Genomic DNA, 25,433 nt, shown 5'->3' with positions numbered 1-25,433 from the left:
GGTCATGAGATGGAACCCTGTTGGGGCTCTGCATTCAGCAGGGAATTTGCTTAAGATTTTGTCTCTCTCTCTTTCCCCCCCTCTCCCTGCCCTCCCTTCTTCCCTCTGCTGTCCCCCTGCTCATGTGTGTGCACATGCTCTCTCTCTCATAAATAAATAAATCTTTAAGAAAAATAAAATCCTATCCAACTAATATTTGGTCAAGACCATTCTACATAGGTGTTGAGGAACTCATTGTGACAGACTGAGTTTAGGTGCCACATGTTGCTTTGAATTCTAAAGAATATTTCTAGGTCAAGGGGCACCTGGGTGGCTCAGTAGGTTAACCCTCTGCCTTCGGCTCAGGTCATGATCCCAAGGTCTTGGGATCGAGCCCCAAATTGGGCTCTCTGCTTGGTGGGGAGCCTGCTTCCCCCCGTCTCTCTCTGCATACTTGTGATCTCTGTCAAATAAATTAAAAAAAAAAATCTTAAAAAAAAAAAAATGTTTCTAGTTCTGTTCTGCCAAAGAGGGGAAATAGATTTTAGAAGAGAACAATAATTGTTATAAGGATTGGATATTGTCATAGGAAGGTAAATATTAGTTGATCTTTATGCCCTGGAATATGAAATTTTTCTTGGTAGACCTTGAAACTTAATCATATTAAGGAACAGGTTTACTCTGTAAACTGTCTAGAGTACAATCAGGTAGGGAAATAGTAATGACTTACATTTGTGTGTGTGTGTACATATGTCTACACATGTATATATTTGTGTAGTGTATATGGCTTCTAGTTTGCAAAGTATTTGGGTAACCATTTTCTCAGTTGATCTTCATAATACCTCTGTGAGAAAGACAGGGTAGATAATTCTGATATATGACAAGCTTGACAGAGAAGAGGTAGCTTTGAGGAATGAGCCTTTGAATAACCTCTACTTGCTAGACCTTCTTTTATTAGGTTCTCTAGTCATAAAGGAAGTTGCTATTTCTTTGCAAAACTGCCAGTGTATGTGTGAGTGGTGGACTTCCGCATTTTTTTTTTTTAAGGTTTTATTTATTTGAGAGAGAACACAAGTGAACGGGATGGGGTGGGGAGAGGGAGAAGCCGACTCCCCGCTGAGCAGGGAGCCCTACGTAGAGCTCAACCTCAGGATCCTGGGATTATGACCCGAGTTGAAGGCAGCTGCTAACTGACTCGGCCATCCAGGTGCCCCTGGACTTTTGCATTGTATGGTGTTATTGGGCTTGATCTCTTAAATAGGTGATTAGAAATTGCTTAATCTGGAAGCAGAAGATAACTTGGCATGATGAATGGGCAAAGGTGGCCTGTTGTAATTGGCATGTTCTTAATGTTATACTGAAAGCCTAGCTGTTTTTAAGAAATGTAATTTAGATTAAAGTTATAGTGCTAATTGCAACCCTCTTGTAATGTTTTTTAAACTAATGTTTTAATGAAAACCTTCTACCACTTAGACTGCAGTAATGTTGATGTTTTTTTGATTGTATTGTAGATTAGGATAGAGGTGGAGTGCTTTACTTTTTAGAGGTAAAAAAAGTTTGGTAGCTTCTGAAAAGGCTGGTGTGAATGTATAGCAGTAGTGAAATGCTGATAAAAGTTCAGTAGGTCTCCTGATCCCCTTGTTTATTTTGGAAATAGTTTGAATTGTTTTGGTTAACTTAAATTGGTCTGAGATATTAAGAGGGACTTTTCAGAATTCTTAAAGGTACACTGTAAAAGGGAATAAAGTGAGATGCAAATTCACAGAATCAGTTTACTTTAAAGTAGTTGAGTGATAGAATGTGACTCTGATCTACAAAAATCTAAGGAATTGCTGAATATTTTATATTCTTAAATTCTTTTATCTTTCAGTTCTCTGTTATTTTCTTTTTCCCTGGTGCTCTCTTAAACTGCGTCCTTATCACCACCCCTTCCCTCTTGGTGTGCCATCTGTTGGTTTGGCTCTTTATTTCAGAGTAGGAAGGCAGGAAAGGGTTTTCATACACAAGATAAAACTAGTTCTTTAGGAGCTCAGTGAACTGGTGCACTTATGCAATAAGTCTGCTAATGATAAATTCCAGAAGTACCATAGGCCACTAGGACTAGAAAGATAGTGATGACTCTGCAATATTGTCTGCAGATTTTTTGTGACTGTTGCTTTATTTAATAAATAGAACTAAAGTATACTGAACACTATATTTTTTTTCATAGCCATAAATTGGTTAGCTAGAAACAGGCTTGCAAAGAACGGTCATTATTGAAGAGTTAGTGTTAGTGAAATTCATGTCAAATGACTTCTTCTAGCACTTAATAAATATAATTTGATCATGGAAAATTTATATTCACTTATGCCTGACTGTGCATTAGTCTGTTGTGGGAATATGTAGACACTATTTGCAGTCCTAGGCAGGTAATTCAATTCTCAGACAGCATTAAAAAAAAAACAACAACACCTTTTTGTTACAAAGTATTTTAAACATGTTATTATAAAATAAAGAATAGTATAAAGAGCTTCCATGTCCTCATAACTGAGCTTCAGGAATTATAGGCAGTCTTGTTTCCTCTCTATTTCTATTCACTACCACTCCACCCCTAATCCTTGGATTCTCTTGAACCAATTCCTAAGCATAGACATATTTTTAATTTGTAAATTTCAGGTATTTCTTTTCATAAAAAGCCTGCTTCCTCCCTCTCTCTGCCTGCCTCTCTGCCTACTAGGTGATCTCTGTCAATTAAATAAATAAAATCTTAAAAAAAAAGGAGACACTTTTCAGTAAGAAAAAAGCAAGAGACATATGTTGTTTGCTTGTTTTATCTTAGCCTGTAAGCATTATACTTTTAGAGAAGCAGTATTAGAAAAGGATTTAAGTCATAATTAATATTTACTATATGTCAGGCACTGTTTTTTTTACCACTGTTTAACATCTTTATGCACTGATGTACTGTTGTTACCTCAGTTTTACAGATGAGCAAATTGAGGCTCACAAATTCAAGGTTACATTGCAGAGTTGGTGACACAGCAGAACCTGGTTCTGAACCTAGGTAGTCTGGCTTCAGAGTCCATGTGCCTTCCCACTACTCTATATTGCAACATATGGCAGATCATAAAATAGAAATCAGATTAAAAGAAGATTTTAACATCTGTTTGGAGGGAACAGACATATTTTCTTTCACTTTCAGGCAGTCAGAGCCATAAGAGAAGAATTGGAGAGCTGGCTCTGTCCTAGTGAAGATAGAAAACGTGGAAACCCGGAAACGATTATCCATAAAAAAGGTATACTTGCCAAAGACATAGATTAGATGTAAGTAGAAGGCTGAGCTAAGAGGACACTGTTAATACCAGAAGGGAATTGGAACTCCAGTAAGACTCCTTTACTTTAGATACGAAATAGGAGTTTAGTTTTTCATGTGCTTATAGTTATAATAATAGTGCACATTAGTATATTGCATTAAAGTACTTTCACATGGATCCTTTTTTGATCTCTAAACAACTCTGAAAGGGAGATAGGTACTATATTTTCCACAGTAAGATGGGTTCTTGAATTTGGATTTTCTGCATTTTTTTTTAGTAACAAATATATTATTTGTTTTATTATTATTTAGTAACAAATATATTATTTGTTTCAGGGGTACAGGTCTGTGAATCATTAGTCTTACACAATTCACAGTGCTCACCGTAACACATACCCTCCCCAGTGTCCATCACCCAGCCGCCCCATCCCTCCCCCTACTCCCCAGCACCCTCAGTTTGTTTCTTGAGATGAAGAGTCTCTTATGGTTTATCTCCCTGCCTGGTTCCATCTTGTTTCATTTTTTACTTCCCTGCCTCCAGGACCCCCCATACCGCCTCTCAAATTCCTCATGAGATTTTCTGCATCTTAAAAGCTAAAGTGTCCTAGAGTATATTTGTGTGTGTACACGCGTGTATGCATATCTATCTATCTATATATATATACATATATGTATATACACATATATATCACATTGCCTCAGTTTTTGATGAATAAAATATATTAATTAATAGAGTGTGCTTTTGAAATGAGGATTTGGATCAGAAAGAAAGCTGCATTTTAATGAGTGGAAATAATTTTCTCCTAAGTATAAAAGGTAGTATATGCAATTGTAAAAAAAAATTTTTTTTAGACAGCATAGGGAAATACAAAGCAAAAGGTAAAAACCATTCAACTCTGCAGATTAACCACTGTTAAATTCTAATGTGTAGTTCTCCAGATTTTTTTCTACATCTTTATACATATAGGGAGTTTTGTTTTTTTTTTCAAAATTCTATACATATTGTTTTATAATTTGAAATAGTGTATTCTTTTTTTTTTTTTAAAGATTTTATTTATTTATTTGAGAGAGAGAGACAGTGAGAGAGAGCACGAGCGAGGAGAAGGTCAGAGGGAGAAGCAGACTCCCCATGGAGCTGGGAGCCCGATGTGGGATTCGATCCTGGGACTCCGGGATCATGACCTGAGCCGAAGGCAGTCGTCCAACCAACTGAGCCACCCAGGCATCCCTGAAATACTGTATTCTTTTTTTTTTTTTTTTTTTAAGATTTTTATTTATTTATTTGACAGAGAGAGATCACAAGTAGGCAGAGAGGCAGGCAGAGAGAGAGAGAGAGGAGGAAACAGGCTCCCTGCTGAGCAGAGAGCCCGATGCGGGACTCGATCCCAGGACCCTGAGATCATGACCTGAGCCGAAGGCAGTGGCTTAACCCACTGAGCCACCCAGGTGCCCCTGAAATACTGTATTCTTAAAGAGACTATAGAAGCTTGGTCTTTTGCCTCTACCATGGTAAAAGGGTGCATGCAAGACGACTGGCATAAAATGGTAATATCCTAGGCAGACTGGGCTGTATAGCTATAGCACACACATACTTTCATGGCTGACCTGTTAGCAAAGGCTGGGCGAATCCTGATTGGGATTAGGTTAACTGAAGGTGGCAATGAGTAGTATAAAGCTTCATTTTATTGTAGAATTGGGGGGGGCACTTATTTTCACATTATAGTGGATGAAAAGATAAGTAACTCAGACCTTAATGTTCAGGTAAGCATTAAGAAGAATAAAGCGTGGCTCTTTTGGAGCATTGTATTATATGGGCTCTTTTAGTGTGTATGAGTGGGTGTGTATAAAACCATCTGATTATCTGCGCTTTTGGAGTAGTAGGGAGAGGAAAGGAGTCTGTTGTGTTGTGGAATTTTTTTAAAAAAATATTTTATTTATTTATTTGACAGAGATCACAAGGGGTATACCTATACCCCAGGGGTATAGGTCTGTAAATCGCCAGGCAGAGAGAGAGGCAGGAAGCAGGCTCCCCGCTGAGCAGAGAGCCTGATAAGGGTCTCCATCCGAGGACCCTGAGATCATGACTTGAGCCGAAAGCAGAGGCTTTAACCCACTGAGCCACCCAGATGCCCCTGTGGAATGGTTTTGTACTTGAAGTCAGTTCTCCAGCAGATCTTGCTTTCTGTATTATTGATGGCATCTAGTAATTTGCTTTGTTAATCACTCTCTTTGCCCAAGCAGATTTTGGGGGTGGTCTTATTTTAAAAATAGTGTTCTTTTTGAGGATTGGGTTATATTTTATTTACATCTCTCAGTATTTTCTTGTTGGTTCTAAGTTGATGGTAATACTTAAAATTTTAGCTATGCTAGGATCTTTTCCTTTCTATATGGTTTTAAAATATGCTTGTCTAAGGGTGGCTGGCTGGGTCAGTCAGTAGAGCATGGAACTCTTGATATCGGGTCATGCTTTTGAGCCCCATGTTGGGGGTAGAGATTACATTAAAAAAGTAAAATCTTAAAAAAATAAGCTTAAATATAGTATTGCATTAAATTTGTTGATCAATTTGGAGGAGAACTGATATTTGCATATGTAGTCTTCCAATCTAGGAACATAGTATTTTTCTCCATTTATTTAGATCTCCTTCGATTTCTTTCATCTGTGTGTCTTGTAATTTTTAGCATTTAGGTCCTTTACATGTTTGTTAGACTTGAGCTTAGGTATTTCATTAAAATTTAAAAGAAAAATTTTCTAGCAATATTTTATTTATTAGAGAATGTGTGAGCAAACATGAGTCGGGGGAAGGGCAGAGACACGGAGAAGTGGATTCCCCACTGAGCAGGGAACCTGATGTGAGGCTTGATCCCAGGACCCTGGGATCATGACCTGAGCCTAAGGCAGATGCTTAACCAACTGAGGTACCCAGGCGTTCCTCATTAAAGTTTTTTTTCCATTAAAAAATGTTTTAAAAACTTCATATCAAAATATAGATATACATATACAGAAGTGTATGTATAATAAACTTACAGCTGGGTTAGTTCCGCAGGGATGGATTTATTTTCAAATTCTTGTATTTTCTGTCAGTCTGAGAGATTTTTAGGAGGGAAGAAGGATTGAAGATGAGGAATAAGACAAGCTTTCTTTTCGTTTCTTTCTGAGTCAGGTCTTCATAGTGTGACTTCATTGTTTTGTTTATAAGTGAATTCTTAAGACATAACACATATTCAGATAGCTAAACTCACTTCTAAATCAATTTTGTTATGTGGATTTTCCCTGCTGTAATTTACACCCAGTCATGTTGTAATAGAGTTTTTCCTAGATATAGGAATTCATACTGTTTTAAAACAATGAATATGTGGGTTGAAGATTTAAGAGATGGAAAGTTATGCCTTCTCTTTTCATTTTTTTTTTTTTTTTTTGAGCCCAAGCTATTCCCTACCTTTTAGCTTCCTTTGTGCAGTTTGTATAAAGCACATACTTAAGTAAACTTGTCATCTTGCTGTCTCGCTTTTATTTTCCTTCTAGGAAAAATAGGCAACTTAGTGTTATTATTTATGGGAGTTTTTTTTTCTGCTTTTTGAGTAAGACTTCAAATCTAACTCTTGAATTTATAGAGATATCACTGTAATTGCTTAAAGAAAAATGATTTATGTAGCAAGGAAATTAAACATGAGATTTGCTTGCTATGGATACTCCTGGGAATAAATGAATTTATTACATATGCTCCATCAGGAGAGACATGGTTAATTATGGAAAAATAATACTCATTATTTAACTCTATTGTAGACTTTTTTGGTAAAAGATAATCTTTTTTCTTTCTTCTTTATGTCATTGGGGTTCAGTTGTTCCTGATAAGTTCCTCCCCAGACTTTTATTTAGAAAATTTCTCAAATCTGTGGAAAAGTTGAAGAATAGTACAGTAAACACCCATGTACTTTTCACCTTGTTTCAAAAATTGTAACATTTTGCTGCACTTGCTTTTTTCTTTTCTCTTAACACACACACACACACACACACACACACACTTTGTTTTAAGTGAGAGGAGGTTATAGTCACCAAGATACTTGCTCTGCATACTTCGAGTATATGTCTCTTAAAAATAAGGATATCCTTTTTTTTTCTTTTTTAAAGATTTTATTTATTTATTTGACAGAGAGAGAGAGATCACAAGTAGGCAGAGAGGCAGGCAGAGAGAGAGAGAGGGAAGCAGGCTCCCTGCTGAGCAGAGAGCCCGATGCGGGACTCGATCCCAGGACCCCGAGATCATTACCTGAGCCGAAGGCAGCGGCTTAACCCACTGAGCCACCCAGGCGCCCCAAAAATAAGGATATTCTTCAACACAGCTTCATACCTTGGTCACACCTAAGGAAAATAACCTGAATTCATTATCATCTGATATGAAGTATTTTTTGTAACTTTTTTTCTGATCAGATGCAGTCACATTGGTATATTGCTTTTAGGTTTTATTTCTCTTTAGTCTCTTTTAATCTAGAACCATCCTCTGCCTTTTTTTTTAAGTGACATTAACTTTAGTGAAGAATCTAAGCCATTTGTCTTATATAATGCCCTGCAATCTGAATTAACTGATTGTTTCTTTAAGATTGTATATTCAGGTTAAACATTAATTGCATGAGCACTGTATAGATGCTGTGTACTTCTATCACCTCAGGAGGCACTTAATGCCATTTTTTCCCCCATTTTAGGTGATGCTAATTTTTAAAAATTAACATACAATGTATTATTAGCCCCAGGGGTATAGGTCTGTAAATCGCCAGGTTTACACTTCACCGCACTCACCATAGCACATACCTTCCCCAATGTCCATAACCCAACTACCCTCTCCCTAACCCCCTCCCCGCCCCCCACTGGCAACCCTCAGTTTGTTTTGTGAGATTAAGAGTCTCTTATGGTTTGTCTCCCTCCCAATCCCATCTTGTTTTATTTATTCCTTTCCTACTCTCCAAACCCCCATGTTGCCTCTCAGCTTCCTCATATCAGCGAGATCATATGATAATTGTCTTTCTCTGATTAACTTATTTCACTTAGCATAATACCCTCTAGTTCATCCATGTCATTGCAAATGGCAAGATTTCATTTCTTTTGACGGTTGCATAGTATTCCATTGTATATATATACACCACATCTTCTTTATCCATTCAGGTGATGCTAAGTTTGATCACTTGTTTAATGTGGTGACTACTGCTAGATCACCTCATTGTAAATGCACATTTTTTTCCCCCTTTGTAACTAGTAAGTAATCTAGGGGTGGTATTTGAGATTGTTTGAAAATCATTTCTCCCACAACCTTTTCCAGTGGCATGTGTGGGACGAGTATCCTTACATGGATAATTCTTCTCTTTTTTTAATAAAAAAATTCTTAATATATGTACATAGTAAGAAACTCACATGATAACAAAGGAGGTCCCAGCAAAATGCATGTGTCCCATTCATGTTCTATTTCCACTTTCCAATTTTTTCTAGAATTAACTGTTACCAGTTTCTTTGTTTCAGAAGTTCTTAACCCCTCCAGTCATGCATTCATATATATTATCTCATTTTTATCTTTTTACACAAATGGAGATACTACAGAGTGTTCTAAATCTTTTTTTTTTTATTATAGTAAAATAACATCATTTGAGCCATTTGTGAAGTATACAATGCACTGGCATTAAATGTGTTTATAATCTTGTTTAACCATCACTGCTGTCTATATCCAAAACTTTTTCATCATCCCCAGCAAAAACTCTGTATCCATTAAAAAATAATTCCCTCTACCTCTCCCCCACAGCCTCTTTTGTACTTTATCTGTGAATTTCCCTATCTCTGGTGCCTCATAAAGGGGGAATCATAGATTTGTTCTTGTGTCTGGCTTGTTTCACTAAATACAATGCTTTCAAGGTCCATCTGTGTAACATATATCAAAATTCCATTTCTTTTCATCACTGGGTAATATTCCATTGTATGTAAATCTGTATATTCCTCTGTATATCTATATATAACATGTTTTGTTTATCCATTCATCTGTTGATGGACATAGGGTTGTTTCTGCCTTTGGGCTATTGTGAATAATGCTGCTGTGGACATGGGAATATGAATATCTGTTTGAGTCCCTCCTTTTAGTTTCTTTGGATACATACTTAGGAGTGGAATTTCTTGGTCTGCATCTTAATGTATTTTTAACATAATATATCATGGTTATCATTCCAATTTAATACGTTCCTGATAATTATAGGTCTTTCTCATTCATTTTGTTGATTACTTTGATTCCCAGTGTATGTGTATAATTCATTTAACCCGTTTCTTCTTTGTCATCTTTAGGTTGTTTCCCCTTTTTGTTTTTTACCTTTTTTCTCTTTCTGCTATTCTGAACAAGGCTGCAGTGAAGGGGATATTCTTACTTTAAGCAATGTCTTATTTTTTAATTAAAACTGCAGTGTGAAAATACTGATTGAGCCTAGTCTTAGTAAGTATACCTTTTCAGTATCCTTAAAATTTATCTTCTCACAAACCAGATACTTATTGCTCTTCTGTTTTAGGCCCTCATGTTTTAACTCAGCTTTTATGGTGTCGGTTGTGTCTTGTCTACTTTGTCCTTCTCCTCATTTCCTTAGTATTATCCCTAGTTCCTGCTGGATAACTTTGTTATGCAACGTTGTCATGTTGTATTGTAATTCTTCACATATCCTTGTCCTCTTCTGGGTTCTGAGTCCTCTAGGAGGCTGTGCTTTGTATGTAGCTGACCTTCCTACTATGGAGAAATTTGCACATTCTTGTCAAGTTCCTACTACTAATAAACTGAAATGCCTTTGGTAAAAATTAACATACAGTTACAGAGGTTTTTTTTTTTATTTTTTTTAATATGCATATAGGACTGACCTTAGTTCATTAGTGAAGGTGGTAGGAGTACATCCCTTTCTTTGTTTTCATTTTGGATGAAGAGAGAAAAAAGTTACTTTGAAACTTGTTAACATTTGGTACTATTAAGCCCTCCCCTATATATCTTTTGATACCATTAGAGCTTTCATATAGTCTTTCTTTTTTTTTCATATAGTCTTTTAAAGTTTTTTTTTCTCCTCAAGATCATATTCATGTATTCTGAGATTGTGTGAGGAGCTAGCCATACTACCCTTTTCTTGCATTTTAGCTATGTCTCCATTTTTTATTTTAGGAGCCTCATAAGAATGAGTTCTTTTTTTTTTTTTTTTTTAAGGATTTTTAAATTTATTTGACAGAGAGAGTGTGCAGGCAGAGGGAGAGGGAGAAGCAGACTCCCGGCTGAGCAGAAAGCTTGACGCAGGAATTGATCCCAGGACACTGGGATCATGACCTGAGCCAAAGGCAGACGCTTAACGACTGAGCCACACAGGCACCCCAAGAATGAGTTCTTGAAGTATAAATTGGATATGTCATTGGGAATTCAGTGAGGACAAATATAGCAGAAGATGTTACGATTGACATGACTTAGTCTTTAGATGCCAGCACATTGATGGTTCTAAGGAAGGGGGAGATTTTTTTCTACAATTTATGATGAAGACCACTGGCCTTTTTATGCCTCTCAAAAATCTATTGTTGTTGAAGTGTGTTGTCTGGTTCATAGCCTCTAGTCAGCTGCAACTTAAAGGCATCCTGCATGTGCTGATTCTCTTTGTATTTCTGGACTAATTTTATCTATTTGCATAACAGCTTATTGAACTTGGCAAGTAGTATAACTTGTTTTACTCTTTTGTTCCTGAAGATTCTTTCATTTAAAAGTGCGTTGATCCTAAAAACTGCCCAAGGTTGCTAGCGGACATAGTTTGAAATCATTACATTGAAAGCAGAATCATTAAATACATAGTTAATTTGCTTATAGCTAGTTACTACAAACTTTTGGTAGTAGAACATTGTAGTGATGTATTTTTGTTTATTGCATTCTGCCAATGAGAGTTACTGTATTTCTAATATTATACTAAGTTATATGATGGAATATAGAAAGAAGGAACTTTAAATAGTTCAAATTATTTCCCTTTGGGGGATTTGTGGTGAACAATTGGAGTGTATACAATGTAATACCAGCATTTATTTTTACAGTTTTCAAAGTATTTCATGTAAGAGACATGGAAATTCCGACATGGAAATTCCAACATGGAAAAGATAATTTGGATTAAGGTTATTAGAACAGGCTTAATTGTGTGTGTGTGTGTGTGTGTTGGGTGGGGGTGGTGGTGGTAGGAACTGAATTAATACCTGAAGGAAGTATAGGATTTGTTAGGTAGAGAGGAAGGGTGAGCATTTATGGGAGCAGCAGCATGACTAAGGGTGCAGAGGTAGGGATGAATACATTCCAACTTATTGATGGTAAGGATTGGGAGGGATGCCTGCCTGACAAGAGCAGAGGACTACTGAGGAGATTTGATAGGTTGTAGGGAATAGTAGATTGTAAGCCTTGGAAGCAGAGTGGAGAATTTTAAGCCCAGGGAGCTATATATCACTCAGGGCCCTGGCAGGAAATAAATAGAGTAGTTATTGAGGTTTGGGTAGAGTTAAAGAAAGCAACAAAAGATAGTGAAGTTCCCAAGGTCCAGCATTATCTGGAAGCCACTGATACTTTTAAGCCAATGGGGTCAAGAAGAGGAAAACTGAAGCCTGATGAGAGCGGAAACAATGAATGCCAAGCCAGTGGATAGCACCTCTGGCTGTAGAGGAAAGGGTTCTGAGGTGGGGAGGGAGCCAGGGAAATAAGGACCACTTTCTTTTTCTTCTCATTCTCTGATTTCTTTCTATTGCCTCTCATTGGCCTGACCCACCTAGAAACCAGGGGAGTTTGGACAGTGTAATCCCAGAGGTCAGCCTCAAAAGGTATAAAGCAGAGGGAAGATAGAAGGAAGGATAGAGATTAAGTTTGTGTGGGGAGATTGGGGTCAAACAGAGAATGCCTAGCTCAGAACCCATTTTATTTATTTATTTTTTTAAGAGTTTATTTATTTATTTGGCAGTGATCACAAGTAGTCAGAGAGACAGACAGAGAGAGAGAGAGAGATGCGGAAAAGCACCCTCCCTGCTGAGCAGAGAGCCTGATGTGGAGCTCCATCACAGGACCCTGAGATCATGACCTGAGCTAAAGGCAGAAGCTTAACCCTGAGCCACCCAGGTGCCCCTGGAACCCATATTAAATTACTATACATGTGCAAGCAGATTAGTGTTATATTGAAAATGCTCTTGTAGGAAGATTTGGTTTAGTGGATTTTGAGGATCTTCTTAAAAAAAATCTCTTTCCAGGCAAAGTTTCAGCTTATAACAAAAAAGTCAGAAAGCAATCTCTTGTTCGATTTATCCTTATAGCCCCCCCCCCCCCCATGGGCTATGTACTTAAAAAAAAATTTTTTTATAGCCTCATTAGATCAGAATTCATCTATTACAGAGGGTTCCTGAGTCTCTGCAACAAGAGAGGTAGGATGACAGGAGCTTAAAGGAACAAAAGAGGGACAATACAGAGTACCAGTTTTGAAAAGCTTAAGTCTGGTGAATGAGTTAGTGTTAATGAAGACAAGTGCATAAAGAATGAATCAGGCAGAGGGTACAAATGTTATAATATGTGTAAACAAAGTGTTAATGAGAATTGAGTGTTCCAAGGAGGAAGTGATGAATTCTGTATTGGTGAATAAAGTGATTAAAACAGGAAAGACTTTATGGAGGAACTACTTTGAGATAGGCCTTTGAAGGAGAAATAAGGGTTGTGACAGGTAAAGATTAGATAAATGAGAGTAGTCCGTTACAAGGTATATAGCATGCACAAAAGCACAGAGGTGGGAAGTGTTTGGCTTTTTCAAGAGAGGGATTTATTTAGGGGAGTTGTGGAAGATGAAATTGTAAGGCAAACTTGGCTCCCTCTGGATGGACTTAAGCCCCCAGCAATGGCTTGTATTCAATTTCAAAGGAAATGGTAGAGCCATTGACTTCTTTATGGGCAATGATGAACTGGTTAGACCTGAGCTTTAAGGTTAATCTAGTAGAAGGAGGTGGCAGATACAGTGGAATGGGGAGACTTCTTGGGAGCCCATTGCAGTTTCCCAGGACAGGTTATAAAGGCAGGGTGGGACCAGTGGGAGTTTTTTAAAAGAGTCTGAAGAGTGAAGGAAAGGCCTTAGTCAAAGATTATAGAACCATTTTGACTCTGGGTACTTGGGTGATGTATCAGTAGGAGCTGGTTTTATAAGGTATTGTAGGGGAGAGGGAAGGGAGCATGAGGAGTTAGGGAAGCTGGAAGAGATGGTGAAGTTAATTTTGGATATGGTGAATTGAGGGTGGGAAGCGATGACATTGTATTGAGCATCAGGCATTTGAAAACAGATTGCAGAGGTGCTGGCCAGAGGCATGTATTTGGGAGTATCTGTGTAGTGATAATGAGTTAAGCTTTAGCACTGAACAGAAATGGTTGATATTTAAATAAAGAAAGAAAGAAAGAAAAAAGAAAGAAAAATGAACAAATATTATAAAGAAAAAGAGGTTTCTGAACTTTAGGGCATTAAGTGGACAAGAGAAGGCCAGAGTATGTAAATTACTATTATTTGTCTGTTTATTCATCTGTTGATGGACATTTGTATTTCTAATTTTTTACTATTATGAATAAAGCTGCTTTGGACTTGGAGGTATATAAGTTTTTATGTGGTCATGTGTTTTCATTTTTCTGGGCAAATTTCTAAGGAGTGATATTGCTGCATATATAGTAAGTACGGTATGTTTAGTTTTTTATAATTAACTGCCAAACAGTTTTCAATTTTACATACCACTAGCAGTTTATGGGAGTTCTAGTTGCTTCACATCCTCAGCCATACTTGGTATTGTCTGTTTCTTTAAATTTAGCTACTTTAGTGCGTTTGTAAATAGTATCATTATAGTTTTAATTTGCATTTCTCTAATGATGAATATTGAGCATCCTATTTATGCTTATTTAGCCACTTATATAACTTTGGTTAAATGTCCAAATTTTTTGTCTATTTAAAAAAATTATGTTTTGGGGTGCCTGGGTGGCTCAGTGGGTTAGGCCGCTGCCTTCAGCTCAGGTCATGATCTCAGCGTCCTGGGATCGAGTCCCACATCGGGCTCTCTGCTGAGCAGGGAGCCTGCTTCCTTCTCTCTCTCTCTGCCTGCCTCTCTGCCTGCTTGTGATCTCTGTCTGTCAAATAAATAAATAAAATCTTAAAAAAAAAAAAAAAAAAAAAAAAAAAAAAAAAAAGAACTACTTTAAAAAAAAAAAAAATTATGTTTTGTTGAGTTGTAAGGGTCCTTTTTCTGTATTCACAAGTCCTTTGTTAGATACATGTTTTGCAAATAGCTTCTTTCAGTTTGGTGTTTGCCTTTCATTTTCCTAACAGTGCTTTTTGAAGAGCAAAACTTTAATTTTGATAGAGTCTAGTGTATTGATTTTTTGAGTCCTATTTAAGAAGTATTTGTCTAATCCAGGGCTACTAAGATTTCTTTCCTGCATTTTCTTCTGAAGATTCTTCCCCACCTTCCACCCTCCACCCAGAGAGAGACTGCTCATTTGTGCTTGGGGGGGTTGCGGTGCAGAGGGGGAGGGAGAGAGAATCTTAAGCAGGCTCCACGCCCAGCATGGAGCCCGATGCAGGCAGGGCTCAGTCTCAGGACCCTGGGATCATGACCCGAGCCGAAATGAAGAGTTGGTCACTTAACCCTTTGAGCCACCTAGGCTTCCCTCTTCTAGAGAGTTTTATGGTTTCAGCTCTTACATTTAGGTCTGTGAACCATTTTGAGTTGATTTTTGTATATGTTGTGAAATTAGGGTTGAGGTTTTTCCTATATGTATTTACAATTGTTTTGGCACCCTTTGTGAGAGGTTATCCTTTCCCCATTAAACTGCCTTGGCACTTTAGTTAAAAATTAATGGGGCCATATATGTGTGGGTCTGTTTCTGGACTTTCAGTTCTGGTCTGTTGATCTGTCTTGATACCAATACAGATGTCTTGATTACTGTAGCTTTATAATAAGCCTTAAGGTCACACAATGGAAATTCCTCAGTTTTGTTCTCTATCAAAATGGTTTTGCTCTTCTCAGTCCTTTGCATTTCTATCATGCAGATTTCTGATAAGGACTGTGAAAATTATTTTGTTGTTTTACCCAGTTGAAATTTAATGACTTAGTGATCTTGAGAGAGTGGCTGGGAGGAATGAATTTTATCATAGCAACAGGACTGAGAATGAACTGAGTTGGCAATTGATTGATTCAAACCTTCTGAGGTTTTTAATTTTCTAAAATTGAGAGTGATCTAGCACTTGTGAAACCACCATGTCAGTGGAAAGAGGCAGCATGATTTGGTAGTGGTTAAGTGATTGGGTATCAGACTGCTCTGGTTTGAATCTTTACTCTATCAATTGCTGGCAAGGTGACCTTGGGCAAACTATATTTGGCCTCCCTGTGCCTCCATTTCCTTTCCTTGCAAATCAGAATAATAAGAATACTTATTTTGGAGTTGTTCTGAGATTAAATAAGGTAATACATGTAAAGGGTTTAGCACAGTGTTCAATGTGCTCATGAATGTTAGTTACTATATTGCTCTATTCAACTAGAGAGTGTTAGAAAGCTTCATAATTTGATAAATTCACTTGGAGGTACTATTTAGTCTACCTCCATGCTCAAATCCTTCACTGTGCTTCATTTATTTCAGTTTTAGAAAGGTAGTGGTAGTGCTATTTGGTTTCTTTTCCAGTTCTTTCATCGTTTTTTCCAACCCTACTTTTCATTGGTGAATTTGGTAATTTATGTATGTAATTAAATCTGGATTTGTGCATTGGACCATGAATGGAAAAAAGAACAATTGGCTTTTAGTGGTATAAATCATTGCTGTAAATTAAACAAAACAAAACAAGACAACAGCAGTTTTTTTTTTTCTTTGCCAGCGTTTAGCTGGTTCATCAGGATTGTGAATTGGTGGTTCTTGAATACAAGCGAAAATCCATTAGTTTGATTTGATTTTGTCTGTAGTTCTTTCCTTGCTGAATAAGCAGGTCTGCTTTCTGGTTTATTTAACTAGTTCTCATTATTGATGTAGCAAAACAATTTGCCAGCAAACTCAGCAGGTCTCTTCTTTTTCTAAGTATGCTCACTTTGTAAATAGGGATAATAACCAAAAAAAAAAAAAAAAAGCTTTTCCTTCTTATCAGCTGTTTAATTTTGTGCGGCTAAACACTGAAAATTTCTTTGATTTAATGAGAGCCAAAATCAGTCAGCCTAATGAAGCCCTCTAGAAAGGAAGCACTTGGGGCTTGGGTGGGGAAGGCTGGATCACCCAAGCCCCAAGTGCACTTAATTTTCAGTTGGAGTACTTTCCAGATGGGCTGTGTTCCTCCTGCACTTCTTTGATTAATGCTTTTGATAAATATCCTTACTGGTGTCTTTCTTTTATGAATCTTTAAATTCACTAATTTAGAACTTCATAAATTTATTTAGGTACGGATGTGGCAGAGGAGCGAATGACAAGTTCAGATTTCAGCATGTTGAATTTAAGATTCCTTTGGAACATCTTAGTGGGTATATCATGTTAGCAGTGGATATTCAGGTCTGGAGCTGAGGAGAGAGTGTTTGGACTATACTCATTAGCATATGAGAGGTAGATGAAAGCCTTGGGAGTAGCTAGAATCACTCCAAAAATTATATACAGTGAGAAGAAGAGACAGAAATGGACTGAAGATGGAATTCACATGGTCTGTCTGTGGCACCTGCACACCAGGAATTTGTTCTTTTGAAGTTCTTCCATTATATATCAGCTTAGAATAAGATAGTATCTGGGTTTAATTTGGATTCTGTGTAAATAATGAACTACATAGATGCAGATTGCTCAGCACAATTCAGCAAATATTTATTGAGGTCCCTCTATGTGCTTTACCTTTGCTAAGCACTGAGGATATAAGCATCTATGCCCTCGTGACATTATAGACAAATATGAGAGAACACGAACACGTAAGCACACAAATAGTATATAATTGCAAACTGAAAAATACTGAGAAGCTAAATATTGGGTACTCTGTGAGCATTTTAAAAGAAGGACGTGATTCTCATATGTGTGTTATTTGGGTAGCTTCCCTGAGGAAGAGGCATTTTATTCAACTAGGTACCCAGTATATATCCCTGTACTGCTATTTAAACTGAGATCTCATGATTCGGTATTAACTGGGTGAAAGAGGGTGGGATGGAGAAGGCAGGCTCTGAGTAGAGGGAACTTTGTGTGGGAAGGTCCTGCAATAGAAAACAAGGAGCCTGATTCCTTCCAGAAATTAAACATCTCAGTTATAACTTATAGAAGGAGAGCAGGGGAGAGAGGTCAGCTCTTGGCCTTTTCAACTGTGGAGAGATTTTGTTCTTTTTTTTTTTTTTTTTTTTTTTTTTTAAAGATTTTATTTATTTATTTGACAGAGAGAAATCACAAGTAGATGGAGAGGCAGGCAGAGAGAAAGGAAGGGAAGCAGGCTCCCTGCTGAGCAGAGAGCCCGATGCGGGACTCGATCCCAGGACCCTGAGATCATGACCTGAGCCGAAGGCAGCAGCTTAACCCACTGAGCCACCCAGGCGCCCGAGATTTTTTTCTTTATTGTAAAACTATTGAAAAGCAAACTGACTTTTTAAACTTTTTCTTAAAAAAAATTAAACATACACATTAGTGGAAAGAATATTTCCTAACATCCATTTCTTTCAGCAATGTTTTGTAGTTTTCATTGTACAAGTTACTCTCCTCCTTGGTTAAGTTAATGCCTCAGTATTTTACTCTTTTTGATGCTGTTATGATTGGAATTGTTTACATAATTTTGTTTTCAGATTGTTCATTATTAGTTATAGAAATGCAACTGATATGTGTGTGTGTTTGACTTTGTGTCCTGCTACTTTGCTGTATTCATTTATGAGTTCTAACTTTTGTATGTGTGTTTGTGTGTGTGTGTGTGTGTGTGTATAACTAGTCTGATTAGAACTAGTACTGTGTTGAATGGAAGTGGCAAAAGTAGACATTCTTGCTTTTGTTCTCAATCTAGAGTAAAAGCTTTTGCCATTGAGTATGATGTTTGCTGTGGGTTTTCATATATGGCTTTTATTATGTTGAGGTAGTTTCCTTCTGTTCCTAGTTTGTTGTTTTTCCCATGAAAAGGTGTTGAATTCCATCAAATGCTTTTTCTGAATCAACTGAGGTGAACTTGTGGTTTGTTTTTCCTGCATTTGGTTTCACAGAATCTTGAGCCACACTTAGGAATAGCTACTGAAACTTGCACTCAGAAATTCTCGGACCTCTTGCTTCTCCGCATTTTTAGTCTTGCTTGTGGCTATCCTTGTGAATGTAAGTACTTGCTATCACTTTCTGCTATTTTATTGTTTCATTACCTTCCATCTCCTGTCATCTCTCGAATTCTAAATTCTTTGCTTTCAAAGTCCCTAGTTTCTCATTAATGTGACCTCTGTTGCTACCCGTGGAGATTGTATTAACTTTCAAGGGCTTTCTGTATCATTGCCTTGTTTGAACAATATTATAATTTAGACACACTTAAGTTCTACATTTTTTGGTTCTTCCATACTTTTAGACTTTAGTTCTCTACTTTTACACTTGAGATTAGGGGCTAGGTATAGATATTATATAATTTAGTTGTACAACTCCTAAATTGAGTTTTAGTCCATCATCGACTGACTTGAAGTTAACTTGTATGAAAGTTACTCTTTTTTTTTTTTTAAAAGATTTTATTTATTTATTCGACAGACAAAGATCACAAGTAGGCAGAGAGGGCAGGCAGAGAGAGGAAGAAGCAGGCTCCCTGTGAAGCAGAGAGCCTGATGCGGGGCTCGATCCCAGGGTGCTGGGATCATGACCTGAGCCGAAAGCAGAGGCTTAACCCACTGAGCCACCCAGGTGTCCTGAAAGTTACTCTTTTATTAGTTAATATTATTTAAATGTAGGCATTAGTTGTAATTAGTTAATTTAACAAACAGTGTAATATATTAGGCTACATGGTAGGGAATTAAAATTGAATAAGATGGTGTCCCCATCTTGGGAAATACATTATCTATTAGGGTTAGAGTAAAAAATAACTCTGATTAATTATAGGTTAGAGTGAAAGGTATCCTATTAGAGACTTAGAATTAGTCTAATTTTCAAGTTCCTTGCATGGAAGAGGGTGGAAGAAGAACAACAGGAAAGTACCTGAATTCCTGAGTATAAGGAGGTGGTTGCTGGTATAAAGCAATTGGCCTTTACATGTAAGCCAATAGCATTTTGAGGTTTCAGACATGTGAGCAGATTTGTAGAAAGATGAAGGATGAACAGGAGTTGGGGAGAACCTGGTATCAGGGAGTTGGATAAGGAAGCTACTATAATGGGTCAGCATAGAGAGAATTTTCAATTAGATGTGCAGTTCTAACTCTAATTCCACTTTTGATGTGTGTGTTTTATACAAAACCAGGCAGTTCTTGAACACCATACTATTGGACCTGCAGTTTAACTCAATATGATGCTCTCTACTTGGAGATAGGGTCAGGTCCCACAGGTTAAGGATTCAGTCCTCGAAGACTACTGTAACCTATGTCGTGTTAGATTGTTACCTGTACTTCTGACCAACTGGCTGTAGAGTGAGGGTTCCAGTGACCCCTCTTTGGGTTTGGTTAATTTGCTAGAAGGGCGCACAGAACTCAGAGAAACATTTTACTTCCTAGATTACCAGTTTATTATGAAAGGATATAACTCAGGAATAGCTAGATGGAAGAGATGTGTGGGGCTAGGTATGGGGGAAGAGAGAGAGTATAGAGCTTCCATGCCCTTTTGGAGCACGACACTCTCGAGTCTCTATGTGTTCACCAACCTGGGAGTTCTCCATACCGTGTTGTTTTTTTTTTTTTTAAAGATTTTATTTATTTATTTGACAGAGATCACAAGTAGGTAGAGAGAGAGAGAGGAGGAAGCAGGCTCCCGGCTGAGCAGAGAGCCCGATGCGGGACTCGATCCCAGGACCCTGAGATCATGACCTGAGCCGAAGGCAGAGGCTTAACCCTCTGAGCCACCCAGGCACCCACCATACCGTGTTTTTTAAAGATTTTTCTTTTTATATAATTTCTGCATGCAACATGGGGTTTAAACTGACAACCCGGAGATCAAGAGTGGCACACTCCATTGACTGAGCCAGCCAGGGTCCCCACCACTTTTTTTGTGTGTGGAGATTGCATTACAAAGCATAATTGATTAAATCATTGACCATTGGTGGTTGAAGTCAGTCAGTCTTCAGTTCCTCTCCCCTCCCCAGAGGCCAGGGGGTGGGACTGAAAGTTCCTACCTTCTAGCCACAATGATTGGCTCCACTGGACACTAGCCCCATCCTCAGATGTTTTCCAAAAGTCACTTAATTAATGTAGCAAAAGACACCTTTATTACTCTCATCACAGAAAATTCCAAGGGTTTTAGGAGCTCTCTGCTAGGAATGGGGACAACAACCAAGTAAATAAATATTTCTTAGTATAAATCACAATGTCACAGCTTTCATCCTTAGGCACTGAATACAAAGGTGAAGATGGGGCTGGCAATATCACATTTCTCCAAAAGAAATTCTTTGGTGGGGTAGGTTGGGGTTGCGGAGCTAGGGGTGTATATTTTGACAAGTTCTTGCCCTTGATTCTTACTCACATCTACCCTGCATGTAGAATTAATTTTTCAGGGGAGTGATACTATGGGGCCATGGAAATAGTGCTGGACTTCAGACTCTGGAGACTTGTGCTTAATCCTGATTCTTACGTTCACCTTTTGTATGATCTTGTCAAATGATGTAAATCCCCCACCCCAGTTTTTCAAGATCTAATCGTGGATCTAATATGCGGATAAGAGCGCTGAAATAGGACTAAATTCAGTAGTTTCTAATGTAAATTTTTTTCATTTTAAAAATTAGATTAGAATTTAAAATTCACAAGCCTTTACTGTACACCTGTTAAATTTGAGATACTTTGTCATAAAAAACCATAAGAGAGTAACAGCATGAAACAAATATTTAAGTTTTAAAAAATTAAATAATTTGGGGGCACCTGGCTGGCTTAGTCCTAAGAGCATGTGTCTCTTGACCTCAGGGTTGTGAGTTGGAACCCCACATGGGGTGTAGAGATTATTTAAAGAAGTAAAAAACTTTAAAAAATTGAAATAATTTTGATGATACTGTAACCTAGTATAGAGTTTGTATTCTTTCCAGAAGTGGGTAGACTGTAGTATGATCCAAATTTGTATGTTATTAAACATTTGGGTTTTGTTTTATTTTGGGGGAAGGTTATTTTAAATATAAAGGTCCATAGTATTTTAAACTTTTTTTTTTTAAAGATTTTATTTATTTATTTAACAGAGAGAGAGAGATCACAAGTAGGCCGAGAGGCAGGCAAAGGGGGAGGAGGAAGCAGGCTCCCTGCTGAGCAGAGAACCCGATGTGGGGCTCGATTCCAGGACCCTGAGATCATGACCTGAGCTGAAGGCAGAGGCTTTAACCCACTGAGCCATCCTGGTGCCCCTATTCTAGCACTGTAATTTTTAATATATGGTAAGCCAGGACCTTTCTCAGTTTCCAGTTTTTTTTCCAGAGATCTATCTTTCTCTCCCCCTTTCTTTTTATTCCTTTTTAATTCCTATGTATTTATTTTTACAGATAATTTTAAACACTTTATCAAGTATTAGAAAAGTCCAGGGTGATTTTGGTTGATACTGAATTAATTTTATATGTTAATTGACCACCTAAAATATGGATTCTTCCAAATAACATTGCATAAGCTTTCCATTTATTAAAAGAATCTCTTTTGTTCTGCAGTAGAATTTTATGTATTTATTAATAAAATTTTTGCAGTTTTCTTGTTCAGTTTATTACTAGATATTTTATATTTGTTACAACTCTATAATTATTTTCTTGTTATATATTATATAATTCCTGGTTATTGTAGTTATTTAAAGATACTTTTGACTTTTTGGTTCTTGTAACTGTTTTTAATAGAATTTAGTCACATTTATAGTGGTGTATACTTATAAAGGATATTTAAGACTGGTTAGTAGTTTAGGCTTCTCTTGGGTTTTCCTTTAAAATTGAGAATAGGGAACTAATCCTGAGTTAACAAAGAATATTTTCTGGATGGGGGTGCCTAGGTGGCTTAGTTTGTTAAGTGTCTGACTCTTGATTTTGGCTCAGGTCATGACCTGATCTTGGGATTTTTGGATTGAGCCCCACCTCAGGCTCTGTGCTGAGCAGGGAGCCTGCTTAAGATTTTCTCTTACTTTTGCCCTTCTCACTCCCCCTCTCATGTGCTGTCTCACTCTCTCTTTAAAAAAAAAAAAATTAAATTAAAAAAATATATATATTTATTTCTGGGTATGCTGATTGTAAAATCAGAAGGTACACTGACATCAATTCCATAAATAGCAAATATGAATGCAACTTACTTAAGCCTATTGGTTTATATATATATTTTTAAAGATTTTATTTATTTATTTGAGAGAGGAGAGAGCGCAAGCAGGGAGGAGATTGAGAGGGAGAAGTAGAGTCCCCACTGAGCAGGGAGCCCTATATGGGGCTCAATCCCAGGACCCTGGGATCATGACCTGAGGCAAAGGCAGATGCTTAACTGACTGAGCCACCCAGGAGTTCTGGTTTATATTATTAAAGAATACTCTTGTTTCTTTAAAGTTAAGTACTGTAAATGATTCTTTAAAGCCTGTTGTGGAAATAATATACCTAGTTCAACTTATTGGGGGCTCAGGGATGAGTTAATGTAACCATCCAATGTAGAGTCTGATTTAGAGTTAAAATCAAATTGAATTGCAAAAAAGTTATAGTCACAGGTAGCATGATCAATTCCTTAGGTAATACAACTTCCAAACCTCTCATTATCCAGGTTACCCTCATTTTTGCTTTCACTTACATATACCTTTCTTTTAAGGAAGAACAAAATTTGAAATTTTGCCCAAATTCTGAGTCATAGTTTGTATAGCACTGAATGATAATAGCTTTGGCATTTGATATTATAAAGTCACTTTCATTGCAAATATGTTCTTTATTCTGGGTCAGGATGAGGTAAAAGGGCAAGAATAAGATTTTCATGTAGAGTCTTGAGTTTTGAAGTGTCCAGATGAATGTGTGCGTGCTGCTGCAATGTGCTGGTGCTTAGCACGCTCCCGGAAGTCCTTAATGAGGGTCTCTGAGAGGGCAGTGCTAGCACCAGGCTGATTGTTGAGGATTGGCTTCGCTTTAGTAACTTTCTTCCCTTTGTCTAGTTCTGCCAAGATTGCAACTTCTATTTCTGTTTTGAAAACTTTGTCCTGAAGAGTTTGCAGCCATCTTCCCATTTTCTGTTTCAGCTGTGTTCGGGGCAGTTGGTGAGCGTGATCATGAGAGTGTGGGACCACCCCACAGTTGGATCATGTGACTACTTAGAGCTAGATACTTTTGAATTTTGATATTTATTTATTCTGTAATCAACTACCTCACTGTGATAACAATTTCTAGACTACTATATAATACTTATTTTTTTGTTCAATTGCATTATTGATAAAAGCGGTAAAAGTGGGCATTTGTATTTGACTCTAGGAACCAGTGCTGCCAGTGTTTTTCTTTTGTTTTGTGATATAAAATTTTTAATAATTTAAAAAGGAAACCTTGGGGCGCCTGGGTGGCTCAGTGGGTTAAGCCGCTGCCTCCTGCTCAGGTCATGATCTCAGGGTCCTGGGATCGAGGCCCGCATCGGGCTCTCTGCTCAGCCGGGAGCCTGCTTCCTCCTCTCTCTCTGCCTGCCTCTCTGCCTGCTTGTGATCTCTCTCTGTCAAATAAATAAATAAAACCTTTAAAAAAAAATAAAAAGGAAACCTTTATTCTTGCCTTATTATTAGATTTTTATTAGGAATGAATGCTGTATTTTATCAGCTGTTTTTTTAACGTCTCACAGTATAACATGGATTTTGTTAATGATAATAGATTTGCTCTGTTGCTCTATCATTATATTCCTCAAATAAACCCATTCAACATGTTACATGTTAACCTTTTAATATACAGTTCCACTTTGCTTGCTAATGTTTTAGTTGTGGACTTTTATAACTACCTTTATAGGGAAGCATTGCAATTGTATTTTTTGTGCTTTGTTGAGTTTTGATATTACTTTATTGGCTACTTAAGAAGAGCAAAGACTCTTTCTTCAATGGCCTGAAACATTTACAGTAGTTTTAAAAATTGTCTGTTTCCTGAAGGCATAAAAAGATTTCTTTCTTCAGACACCCACAGCTTGATTTTTGTTGTTAGTTTGTTTAAATCTCATTACTGATATATTTCACTAGTATCCTAACCATGTTATTCTGACTCTCTAATTCACTAAATTACTAGCCAGTTGGTTTTCTTCAAATGCAGCCTTCATTAAGGACTTTGAAATACCAGACACTGTGCTAGGTGCATTGTGGAATTTTCATCTTCCATATTATCAGTTTTGTCTCATTGTAGATTATAGAACCAAAAGGGAAGTCATTGGCTCATTAAATTTTTTTCTCACATTCTAAACTCAGGTTCTTTTTCTTACGATTTCATATGAACATTTTTATGGTTTCTAGTTGTTCTGATTCATTTCTGTTTAAATACTCTTGACTTTCTTTCCTGAATTTCCCTGAATTCACAATTTGATGAATCTGGGATGGCATCTTATAATTTTTTTTGATCCCTCAAAGTCATTCTTGATGTATATTTGTTTGTGTATTTCTTGTATATTTGTGCACTGTTGATTCTATCTCCTTTGGCAACATATCCAAGTTCATTTTGGTGAAGTACTTCCTGCCATGTCATTTTCTTTTTAAAAATAATTTATTGAGTCAGAATTCACATAACACATAATTAACCATTTTAAAGTGAATCATTATTTGTTCTTAGTGCATTCACAGTATTTGCAACCACCATCTCTGTCCAGTTCCAAAACATTTTTAATTGCTCTAAAGTAAAACCCCTCCTACATTAAGCATTAAGCAGTTTCTCCCTATTTTCCCACTAGCTCCTGACCTACAACAACTAACTTTTTTTGTTGTTGTTGTTTCTATTCATTTGTCAGTTCTGAACATTTCATATAAATAAAATCATACAGTGTGTGTGACCTGGCTTCTTCTGGCTTCTTCACTTAGCATGTTTACAAGGTTCAGTCATGTTATAGCATATA

General features: G+C 37.2%; 1 protein-coding gene and 1 pseudogene across 8 annotated transcripts in view; one reads left to right on the top strand and one right to left on the bottom strand.

Annotated features, from left to right (window-relative positions):
• HERC1 (HECT and RLD domain containing E3 ubiquitin protein ligase family member 1) overlaps positions 1-25,433 on the top strand; it is a 190,806-nt gene that overhangs the window by 11,972 nt on the left and 153,401 nt on the right. Inside the window, exon 2 of one of the 8 annotated variants that reach the window (XM_059180730.1) lies at positions 3,158-3,251. The exons of the other annotated variants lie outside the window; for them this stretch is intronic. The gene's annotated coding sequence lies outside the window, so the exon portion shown is untranslated. The remainder of the gene's footprint in view (positions 1-3,157; positions 3,252-25,433) is intronic. 8 annotated transcript variants of the gene reach the window in all.
• Positions 23,301-23,584, bottom strand: LOC131835904 (SOSS complex subunit C-like; annotated as a pseudogene).

This window comes from Mustela lutreola, chromosome 7 (genome assembly GCF_030435805.1).
Source record: "Mustela lutreola isolate mMusLut2 chromosome 7, mMusLut2.pri, whole genome shotgun sequence".
In the NCBI taxonomy this organism is placed as follows: domain Eukaryota; kingdom Metazoa; phylum Chordata; class Mammalia; order Carnivora; family Mustelidae; genus Mustela; species Mustela lutreola.
Note: the sequence above shows the minus strand (reverse complement) of the source record. Positions and strands in the feature narration are given on the sequence as shown.